The sequence below is a fragment of the Chiloscyllium plagiosum genome, chromosome 12 (assembly GCF_004010195.1).
Source record: "Chiloscyllium plagiosum isolate BGI_BamShark_2017 chromosome 12, ASM401019v2, whole genome shotgun sequence".
Taxonomy (NCBI): Eukaryota; Metazoa; Chordata; class Chondrichthyes; order Orectolobiformes; family Hemiscylliidae; genus Chiloscyllium; species Chiloscyllium plagiosum.
Window position 1 is genome coordinate 39,412,158 of NC_057721.1, and position 12,056 is coordinate 39,424,213.

Below are 12,056 nucleotides of genomic sequence, written 5' to 3' on the forward strand. Positions count from 1 at the left end.
CTTGGTATTGGCACAAGCTCTGAAATGATAGTGGAAAACCGGCCTGTCAACCCTGCAAAGCCCTCTTAATCAGTATTTGGGGTTTGTGCTAAAACTTGGGAGAACTGCACAGCAACTGCAACATAGTCGTACTCACTGAATCATGCTTTCCAGACATCTCCTGTATATAATCATTGCATCTCTGGGTATGTCCTTTCCTACTGGCAGGATATTTGCATTCAAGGTCGTGCAGTGGTATACAGTTGGGAAGGAATTGCTCTGGGACTTCTCAACATTGATTCTGGATCCCCTGAAGTCATGTGGCATCTTGTCAAATATAGGACATAGAAAAGTACAGCACAGAACAGACCCTTCGGCCCACGATGTTGTGCCGAAGATTATTCCTAATTTAAAATAAAATAACCTAACCAGCAGTTGCTTAAATGTCCCTAATGACTCTGCTTCCACCACCACCACTGGCAACGCATTCCATGCATTCACAACTCTTTGCATAAAGAACCTATCACTGACGTCCCCTTTATACCTTTCTCCTAATATCTTGAAACTACGACCCCTCATGCCAGTCAATCCTGCCCTGGGGAAGAGTCTCTGTCTATTGACTCTATCCATGCCTCTCATTACCTTGTATACCTCGATCAGGTCACCTCTTCTTCCTCCTTCTCTCCAGAGAGAAAAGTCCGAGCTTAGTCAACCTCTCTTCGTAAGACAAGCCCTCCAGTCCAGGCAGCATCCGAGTAAACCTTCTTTGCACCCTCTCCAAAGCCTCCATGCCTTTCCTATAATAAGGCGACCAGAACTGGACACAATATTCCAAGTATGGTCTCACCAAAGTCTTGTAGAGCTGCAGCGAAACCTCACAGCTCTTAAACTTGATTCCACCGTTAATGAAAGCCAAAACATCATATGCTTTATTAACAGCCCTATCCACTTAGGTGGCAGCTTTGAGGGATCTATGTACTTACACACCAAGATCCCTCTGTTCCTCCACACTGCCAAGAATCCTGTCTTTAATCCTATATGCAACATTCAAATTTGACCTTCCAAAATGCATCACTTCGCATTTATCCAGGTTGAACTCCATCTACTATTTCTTAGCCAAGCTCTGCATCCTGTCTATGTCACACTGCCGCTTGCAATAGCCCTCTACTATAAATAACACCTCCAAACTTTGTATCATTGGCAAATTTACTAACCCACCCCTCAACAGCCTCAGCCAAGTCATTTATGGGGTGTAGATTTGCTCTAGAGCTATAGGTTTAATATCCAGATGTTTCATTACCTGGCTAGGTAACATCATCAGCGGTGACCTCCACATGAAGCGAAGCTGTTGTCTCCTGATTTCTATTTATAAATAGAATAATATATAAATAGAATAAAACATATAAATAAAAGTCAGGAGACAACAGCTTTGCTTCACTTGGAGGTCGCCACTGATGATGACACCTAGCCAGGTAATGAAATGTCTGGATATCAAACCTACAGATCAGCGAGCCTACACCCTAAGCCTCAACCTGAGCCACAAACCTTGCCAAGTCATTTATAAAAACTACAAAGAGCAGAAGCTCCAGAACAGAGAACTGCGGGACACCACTCACCACTGACCTCCAGGCAGAATACTTTCCATCTCCAACCACTCTCTGCCTTCTGTCAGTCAACCCATTCTGAATCCAGACAGCCAAATCTCCCTGTATGCCATACCTCCTGACTTTATGAATGAGCCTACCATGGGGAACCTTATCAAATGCCTTGCTGAAGTCCATATACGCCACATCCACTGCTTGACTTTTGTCAACCTGTTTCATCACCACCTCAAACAACTCTATAAGATTTGTGAGGCATGACCTGCCCTTCACAAAGCCATGCTGACTGCCTTTAATCACGCTATGCTTTTCCAAATAGTCATAAATCCTATCCCTCAGAATTCTTCTCAAAACTTGGCTGACCACAGACGTAAGACTGTAATTGCCAGGGATTTCCCTATTCTCCTCCTTGCAAAGAGGAACGACATTCACCTCCCTCCGGTTCAACTCCCGTGGAGAGTGAGGAAGCAAAGCCAGCAGCTGAGCAACCTGGGATAAATCTGGTCTGGCCCTGGGGACTTATCAATCTTAATAATTGCCAAAATTTCCAGCACATCAACTTCATCAATCGATCTGTTCAAGCCTGTATCCCAGCTCCTCAAAGTTCTCATTCACAACAAGGTCCCTTTCCTTAGTGAAAACCAAAGCAAAAAACTCATCTAGGGCTTCCCCTATCTGCTCAGACTCCATGCACAAGTTCCGTACGCTAACCCTGACCGGTCCTACCTTCTCCCTGATCATTCTCTTATTCCTCACGTATGAGTAAAATGCCTTTGGGTTCTCCCTAATCCTTCCTGCCAAGCCCTTTTCATGCCCCCTCCTGGCTTTTCTCAATCCATTTCTGAGCTCCTTTCTTGTAAGCCTGTAATCCTTTAAGGCCGTGCTCGATCCTTGCTTGCTCCACCTTACGTAAGCTGCCGCCTTCCTTTTGATGAGAAGCTCCTCTGTTCTCGTCATCCTAGGCTCCTTAATCTTACCCCTTCATCACTCACAACAACTGCTCCTTAAACAGTCTCCACATGTCTGTTGTGCCCTTTCTGTGGAACAATTACTCCCAATCTGTACTTTCCAACCCCTGTCTGATAGCGTCATAATTTCCTTTTCCCCAATTAAGTATCTTCTCTTGGTAACTGCTCCTTTCCCTCTCCAAGGCTATGGTAAATGTGAGGCAATTGTCACTGTCACCAAAGTGTCCTCCCACCTTGAGATCTGATACCTATCCTGGCTCATTGCTGAGCACCAAATCCAAAATGGCCTCTCCCCTCGTCGGCCTGTCTACATACTGAGTAAGGAAACCCTCCTGAACACACCTGACAAAAACTGCTTCGTTCAAACCAGCTGCACTAAGGAGTTCCAGTCAATATTGGGAAAGTTGAAGTCACCCATAACAACAACCCTGCTACATATACATTTTTCCAAAATCTGCTGGCCTATATCAATCTCTCTACTGCTATTAGGGGGTCTGTAGAAAACCACAAATGAGGTAGCTGTTCCCTTGCTGTTCCTAACTTCCACCCATACTGACTCAGTAAACAAACCTTCCTCAACAACCTTCATTTCTGTAGCTGTGATGCACGCTCTGATTAGCAATGCGACACCTTCTCTTTTTCCACTCTCCTTTTTTTTGTAAATATTTTTATTGAAAAGAAGTTTCTTTTTTAGCAAAATTACAAAATTAATACAAAATCGTGTAACCACTTTATAATAACAGCATCAATATACAGTTAAGAAATCTAACTAATAATCTACTCTACAAGCTACCAAAACAAAATAAGATCTATGAAAGAAGACTCTGTATATAAAAAAACAGTATCATACATTACCAACAACAAAATGAAAGGTCAATAAATAAATAGTCAAAATAAAATTCTATAAAGTCATAACAGGACCCCTATTTATACGGGATTCTGCCTCCCAGCGGCGCCCGAACTGACAGACTTCATCCTCGTGCCTAAACAAAGGCCCAGGACAGTGTGGCCAATACATCTGCATTGGTGTAGCTCAAAAAGGGCTGCCATGCTCTATAAAATAATTCTGATTTTGGTGCATCATATTCTTAAGGAAGTCCACGGGAATATGTTCCATAACTATCCTATGCCAATTCGAAAGTCCTGGGGGACTTTCCGATACCCGGCTCACTAAAATGTTTTTCCTCGCATAAAAGGAGAGGATAGTAAACAGTTTCTTCCCATATGCATCTAGAGAAGGAAGATTTTGGAAAGCCCAAAAGGAGAGACACCGGGTCCAGCCCAATCTCAGTTCCCAAAATCTTTGCCAAGGCATTCGCTACACTGTCCCAGTATCTACGGATCCTATGGCATGTCCACAGACAATGAGTGAAAGTACCAACTTTTATTTTACATTTAGGGCACATTGGGGGTGCTCCTGCCTTGAGGAGAGACATTGGGTCTACTTTGACTTTAGTCCTCAATACCCTCCCTATCTCTCCCACCACAGCGCTCCAATAAACACTGACCCTGTGGCACGTCCATAAGTAATGGGTAAGAGTACCGACACTTATTTTACATTTAGGGCACACTGAAGATGCCCTTTTTTTAAAACTTCACCAGACAGTCCTGTGCCAGATGAACTCTGTGCAGAACTTTTAACTGTGTAGAGCATGTCCCATTACAGATTGAGATTTTTCGAGTGTTCTCCCATGTTTCAGAAGAGATCTCCACTCCTAGCTCTTGCTCCCAGAGTCCTCATAACCGGTTAATGTCCTGCCAGGTCCTGCCACCCAGTAGGTGATAGAGGGCACTAACCAAAAGGGTGCTTGTGGAGTGTAGCAACAACCTCTCTGTATCGGGCTTAGGGAGAAGCGTAGTCGTCTTCTGGATGAAATCCCTAACCTGAAAAAAACAGAAAAGGTCTCTGCTGGGTAACCCATATTTACGGCTCAGTTGTTCAAAAGATATCAAAACCTCCCCCTCACCCAAGTCTCCCAAACTAGAAACTCCTCTCGCTGCCCATAGTTTGAACCCTGAGTCCATCATCCCTGGTCGGAACCCTGGCATGCCAACTATACACATAAGTGGCGAAGTCTTGGACGCATCACCCTCCATGCCTTGACTGTACTAATGATAATGGGGTTCGGCAGTGGTCCATGACTGTACTCGTCCATGAACAACAGGTTAATAAGAGGGCACTTTGCCAGGGCGCCTTCAATATCCAGCCATATTGAGTTTGGATCGTTACGTACCCAATCGCAGACAAAGGACAGCAGGGAACTCAATTGATACCTCCTGATGTCTGGGAAATCAACTACTCCCCCCTCCTTGAGGCAACTGCAATTTAGTAAGTTTGATGAGGGGCTGCCCACGATGCCAGACAAAGGAACCAAACCACCCCATAAACTTCCGCAGTGTTAACCTGGGAAACATTATAGGGAGCATACGTATGGGATAAAGCAAACGAGGAAGAACATTCATCTTATTGAGAGAGATTCAGCCCAGCTATGAAATTGGAAGAGCCTCCCATCTCTGGAGATCTCACCTAATGTTGTCGAGCAAGTGAGCAAAGTTAGTCCGAAATAGCAGATCAAACTTAAGGGTCGTAAAAATGCCTAGGTATCGGAACCCTGCCCATGACCACTTAAAAGAGAACTTAGGGTCACCTTCAACTTTTAGCACATCCTTAAGGTTCCCCAAAGGCATAGCCTCCGATTTTGCAAAGTTGATCTTATATCCTGAAATAGCCCCAACTGAATTGATACATTGTATCAAATGGGGTACGGAGGTCATCGGGTTCAATAAAAACAGAAGGACATCATCCCCGTACAGTGTAATCTTGTGTGCCCTCGATCCCACTTCCAGCGCAGTTATGTGGACGTTCTGGGGATTGGCCTCTGTCAGTTGCTCTCTCACCGATGTAAACAACAACGGTGAAAGGGGGCAGCCTTGATGACTACCCCTACCAATCCTAAAATTCCCAGACTTCACCTCATTGGTGATGACCGCAGCCAGAGGGTGGCAATATAAAACCTCCCCCCACCTCACAAAGACTCCACCCAACGCAAACCACTCTTAAGACATTAAAAAAAAATACGGCCATTCCACCTGGTCAAATGCTTTCTCTGCATCTAAGGAAATCACCGACCCCTGAATCGATCGTTGCTGACAATATTATTAGAAGGTTCCATATTCAGGAACCTTCTAATAATATTAGACGACCTACGGCCCCTTATAAAGCCTGTCTGGTCCTCTTCAATAATATGGGGCAACACCCTTTCCAATCTCAGCACCAGGATCTTGGACAGAATCTTAAAATCTGAATTTAATAGATGGGCCTGTATGAAGCACAATCCTCAGGAACCTTCCCCTTCTTAAGAATTAAGGAAATATTAGCTTCTCTCAAAGATGATGGTAGGCATTCATGCATATAGGAGAGATTGTACATTTCCAACATGGGCCCTGACAGAATACCTATAAACTCCTTATAAAACTCACCCAGAAGACCATCAGGGCCAGGCGCTTTCCCACTCTGAAGTTGCCTCCTGTATTTCCTGAACTATCAAGGGGGAGAGAGGCTTGTTCCATGGTTACCCCTGGGAGGTTCAGGTTCTTAAGAAAGGCCTCCATTTTAGCCCTCCTCTCCTCGCAACCTTCAGACCGATACAATTCAGAGTAAAAGCTCCAAAAAGCCTCTTTAATCTTTTTAGCATCGTATGTAAGTACCCCGGCTCTGTCTCTTAAGTGCAGTAATGGATTGGGGAGCATGCTTTTTCCTCATCAGGTACGCTAAATACTTCCCTGGCCTATCCCCATATTCAAACAGCCTTTGTCTAGCAAAAGCAAGTTCTTCTTTGCGTTTTGTGTCAGTATTGAATTCAAGGCAGCCCAGAGGGCCGTGATCCACTGTAGCTTAGTCACCGAAGGCCGCGCAAAATGTGCCGCCTTGGCAGCTTTCAACTGCGTCTCAAGTAGATGCTGCTGTTCCTCCTTCTGTCATTTCTAGCTAGCCGAACAGGAAATAGCTAATCCCCGAGCAAAGGCCTTAGCAGTCTCCCATAGCGTGGACGGACTACTAGCCGTGCCTGAGTTGATAGTCAAGAATTCCTGAAACTCCTTCAAAACGTATTCCACAACTTGGAATCCTTAAGGAGAAAAGGGTCCAAATGCCAGTGTCACAAACCTAGGCCCTCACTCTTGGCCTTAACTTCCGAATATACTGCCACATGATCAGAGATAGCTATATTTCCAATTTTACAACTCATAATCAAAACCAGAAGGGCCGAGGGAGCCAGAAAGAGATCAATCCTTGTGTGAAATTTATGTGGGTTTGCAAAAAAAAAAGGTGAAGTCCCTGCTGGTAGGGTGAAGACATCTCCAAATATCCACCAGCCCCAACTCCTCGCATAAGTCAACCATCTGCTTGGTCTGCGAAGAAATAGTCGGGGGCCCACAAGGCATACTGTCCACTGTTGGATCCAAAAGACAATTAAAATACCTCCCTATAATAATGTTCTGTGTTCCAAAGGCACTCAGCTTAGAGAAAGCACGAATCAAAAATTTGAGGGGACGGCTGGAGGACAGTAGACGTTTAAAATGCTATATTCCTCCCCATGTATCAGGTCTTTAAGTATCACAAACCGTCCCTGCTCATCTTTCACCTGCTCTAATAATGTGAACGGAAGATTTTTCTGGATAAGAACTTTACTTTTAGAAGTAAAGGATGAAAAGAATACCCAGTCATAACCTCCTGTTGTAATTTCAGGTAGTCCCCATCATCAAGATGGGTTCCCTGCAACAAAGCGATATCAACCCTTTGCACCTTAAGGCTAGAAAGCATTTTTTTCCTTTTAACAGGCGAATGACTTCCCTTGATGTGCCAGGTGCACCATTTAATAAGTCACTTCGCCTTATCCCCTTTCAGAGACCCTTGAACCCCTGGGGGGGGTGGGTAGGAGAGACTATGTTTATAAAGCACTGAGCATAAGTGAATAAAGACTCATACAGTTGAAGAATTATGTATCCAAAAACTACTGTATCATAACTACAAACAACTATTACTACCAAAAAAACTACAAAGAAAGCCAACTATAAAACCTTGAATGGAAGACTCTTTCCCCATGCCCATAGGGGGCACTCATCCTACCCATCCCCTCCTTCAAACCCAAACTATGCCCCAGCCTTAGGCCAGAAGAAAAAAACAAGGAGATGATCCTTAAATCAACAGAAAAAAGTCAAAGTCAGGATGAGCACTCCACCCATCCCTGGCTTCATGTCACCCCTAGTTGTGACTAAAAGAGAACAGAACAAACAAAAAAAAGGGAGAACAACAAAGAATATCCACAAAATTTCCCATCAGAAAATCCAGTTATTTAAAAAAGAACCAAATGAGGATTCTGGGTAATCCAAGATGGAGGACAGGAAAAATTTCTGGCTGTAACAGCTGCTTTTTTAAGGTATTTTAGGTGCTGGAGGTGATTCCCTCAAATTGCAGGAGCAGCAATTACTGTTTCATATGCTGTTGCATTGTTTTGGAACTTTCGGAAAAAAAAAGTCAAAACAACAGCAGTTTTAAAAGGGAGAAGATATGAATAAGAAGGGTTTGGAGGGATATGGGCCGGGTGCTGGCAAGCGGGACGAGATTGGGTTGGGATATCTGGTCGGCATGGACAGGTTGGACCGAAGGGTCTGTGTCCATGCTGTACATTTCTATGACTCTATGAATTTATTCCAATTCTTTTTTTCTCCTTTTCCAAAAAAGAAATTATTATGGAGAATGAAAGGAATAAAAAAAAAGGGAAAAAATGGGGAAAGAAGGAAAAGAGAACAAACATTAACCGTATTCTTCAGGCCAGTACGTCTATTTTAAAGTGTCTCCAAGGTTTTTAGCTTTATCCGCTGAGCCAAATGTATAAACTGAGTCCTCATGGCTGAAACAAAACACTGCGGGGTATCTCATGGAGATTGGATACCCAAGTTCCTCAGCCTCTTTTTAATTAAAGCTTCCGAGAAATCCTGGAAAAACATGATTTTTGGTCCCTTGTACAGCAGTGCCTACAGATCATTTCCCAGTAATTTAGAAGCTTCTATGACATTTTGCTTGTCCTTATGAGTGGAAGTGCACTAGGACCCAGTGGGAGCGCTGCACTGGCCCTGACCTGTGCACTGTAACCCGATACGCCCTTTCAATCTGCAACCTGCTGGACTCTATGTGAAGGTCCAAAAACTTCAGCAGCTAGCTTTCAAAGAAGCTCACTGGCTCCTCACCTTCAGGGAGCCCGACAATTCAGAGATTTATCCTCTGACTCGATTTTAGAGGTCATCGATATGATTTCGCAAGGTCCGCACCTCTCGCCCCAGCACCTGGATCCGACTGGATGAGAACTCCATTGCAGCTTCCGAGGCCTTAGTTCGACCCTCTACCTCCTCCAGCTGCGCACCGAGGCCCTGGATCTCTTGCTCATGCTTCTGCAGCATGGACGTGATAGAACATAGAATATAGAACAATACAGCGCAGAACAGACCCTTTGGCCCTCGATGTTGCGCCGACCTGTAAACTATTCTCAGCTCGTCCCCCTACACTATCCCAAAATCATCCATGAGCTTTTCTAAGGATTGTTTAAATCTCCCTAATGTGGCTGAGTTGACTACCTTAGCAGGTAGGGCATTCCATGCCCTTACCACTCTCTGCATAAAGAACTTGCCTCTGACATCTGTCTTAAATCTATCACCCCTCAATTTGTAGCTATGCCCCCTTGTACAAGCCGACGTTGTCATCCTAGGAAAAAGTCTTTCTCTGTCTACCCTATCTAATCCTCTGATCATCTTGTATGTCTCTATCAAATCCCTCCCTTAGCCTTCTTCTTTCCAATGAGAAAAGACCCAAATCTCTCAGGCTTTCCTCATAAGACCTTCCCTCCTGACCAGTCAACATCTTGGTAAATTTCCTCTGAACCTTTTCCAATGCTTCCACATCCTTCCTGTAATGGGGCGACCAGAACTGTACACAATATTCCAAGTGTGGCCGCACCAGCGTTTTGTTTGGTTGCAGCAGGATATTGCGGTTCTGGAACTCAATCCCTCTACCAATGAAACCGAACACACCGTATGCCTTCTTAACAGCACTATCCACCTTGGTGGCAACTTTCAGGGATCTATACACATGGACTCCAAGATCCTTCTGCACATCCATACTACCAAGAATCTTTCCATTGACCAAGTACTCTGCCATCCTGTTATTCTTGCCAAAGTGCATCACCTCACAAAAAGCTGCATTGAACTCCATTTGCCACCTCTCAGCCCAATTCTGCAGTTTATCCAAATCCCCCTGCAACCTGTGACATTCTTCCAAACTGTCCACCGACTTTAGTGTCGTCTGCATATTTACTAATCCATCCACCTCTGCCTGCGTCTAAGTCATTTATAAAAATGACAAACAGCAGTGGCCCCAAAACAGATTCTTGTGGAACACCACTAGTAACTGGACTCCAGACTGAATACTTTCCATCAACCACCACTTGCTGCCTTCTTACACAAAGCCAGTTTCTAATCCAAACTGCTAAATCATCTTCAATCCTATGCCTCTGCATTTTCTCCATCAGCCTACCATGTGGAACCTTATCAAAGGCTTTACTGAAGTCCAAGTATACCACGTTAACTGCCCTACCCTCATCTACCTTCTCAAAAAACTCAATGAGATTTGTGAGACACGACCTGCCCTTGACAAAACCATGTTGACTATCTGAAATCAAATTGTTGCGTGTTAGATGATTATAAATCTTATCTCTTATAATCCTTTCCAAAACCTTTCCTACAACAGAAGTAAGGCTCACTGGTCTTACCTGGGTCATCTCTACTGCCCTCCTTGAACAAGGGCACAACATTTGCAATCCTCCAGTCCTCGGGTACTAAACCGTAGAAAATGACGACTCAAATATCAAAGCCAAAGGCTCTGCTATCTCCTCCCTAGCTTCCCAGAGAATCCTCGGATAAATCCCATCTGGCACAGGGGATTTGTCTACTTTCACTCCTTCTAGAATTGACAACATCTGTGCGTAACTAACCTCGATCCTTTCTAGTCTAATATCTCATACCTTACTCTTCTCCTCTACAATATTCTCCATTTCCTGAATGAACACCGATGAGAAATGTTCATTTAGCACCTCTTTGATCTCTATAGGGTCCACACTCAACTTCCCATTTCTGTCTTTGACTGGCCCTATTCCTATCCTAATCATCCTTTTATTCCTCACATACCTGTAGGTTGGACCTGGGCACGAATCTCCCCACGGATCTCCTCAATCACAGGCTCAACCTTCAAGGTAAGTCTCTCCATTGCTGCAGCCAATTCCTGTGAGTCTGTCAGGTCCTCTCGGGGGGTGCAGGAGAGGCTGCTACTGCTGTCTCTGGTATGCCTGGTGCTGCAGGGGAGTTTCCTCCCTGCTGCTTTTTGCTTGCTCCTTTTCCCTTTGGCATCCTTACCACTCCCAAATATTAACAAATATGTGTTCTGTCAGGTTTTAAACTAATATTTCCACCACATAAATTGGCCAGGGATGGCAAAAAACACCGGTATACCTTGGCTGTTAGGCAGAGCTGTCCACAGCAGTTCTCCAGGATCGCCGCCATCTTGCTGAGTCCAAAGCAGACACACTTTAACCGATCCCTTGGTTTCATCAGGTGAAAAACCTTCCCAATAGATTCACTACATCCTGTCACCGCCCCATCTCCAACTGCCCCCCTGTCAGATATGTAGCTCTGGTTCCCACTGCTTTGCCAAACTAGTTTAAACCCTCCTGAACCACATAATCAAATCTCCCACCCAGAACGTTTTTGCCCCTCCAGTTCAGATGCAACCCTTCCTTCATGTACAATTCCCACCTTCCCCAGAAGGCATTCCAATGGTCTAAGTATCTGTAGCCTTCCCTCCTGCATCAGCCTCGCAGACACGTGTTAAGCTGCACTCACTGACTGTTCCTCACCTCATTGTCTCGTAGCACCAGTAGCAAACCTCTACTTGTCCTGCTCACCAGTTTCCAACATAGCTCTTTGTAGTCACTTTTCAGATCCTCAATCCCTTTCCTGGCTATATCATTGGTGCCAATACATACTACAATTTCTGGCTGCTCACCCTCCCCCTTCAGAATCTTGTAGACCCGATCGGAGACATCCCGATCCTGACACTGGGGAGGCAACATACCTTCTGGAAGTCCCATTCCTGACCACACAATCTCCTGACAATCCATCTAACTATTGAGTCCCCTACCACTAGCACTTTTCTATTCTCCCTCCTTCCCTTCTGAGTCTCAGTTTCAGAGACTTCATAACTATGGCTTTCCCCTTGTAGGCTGTCCCCACCAGCAGTTTCCAAAACGGTATACTTATTGCTGAGGAAAACAGCCACAGGAGATCCCTGCTCTATCTGTTGTTTCCCTTTCCTCCCCCTGACAGTAACCCAGCTGTCCTATCCTGTGTCTGAGGAGTGACCACCTTTCTGTACATCCTCTCAATTTCTCCCTCAGCCTCC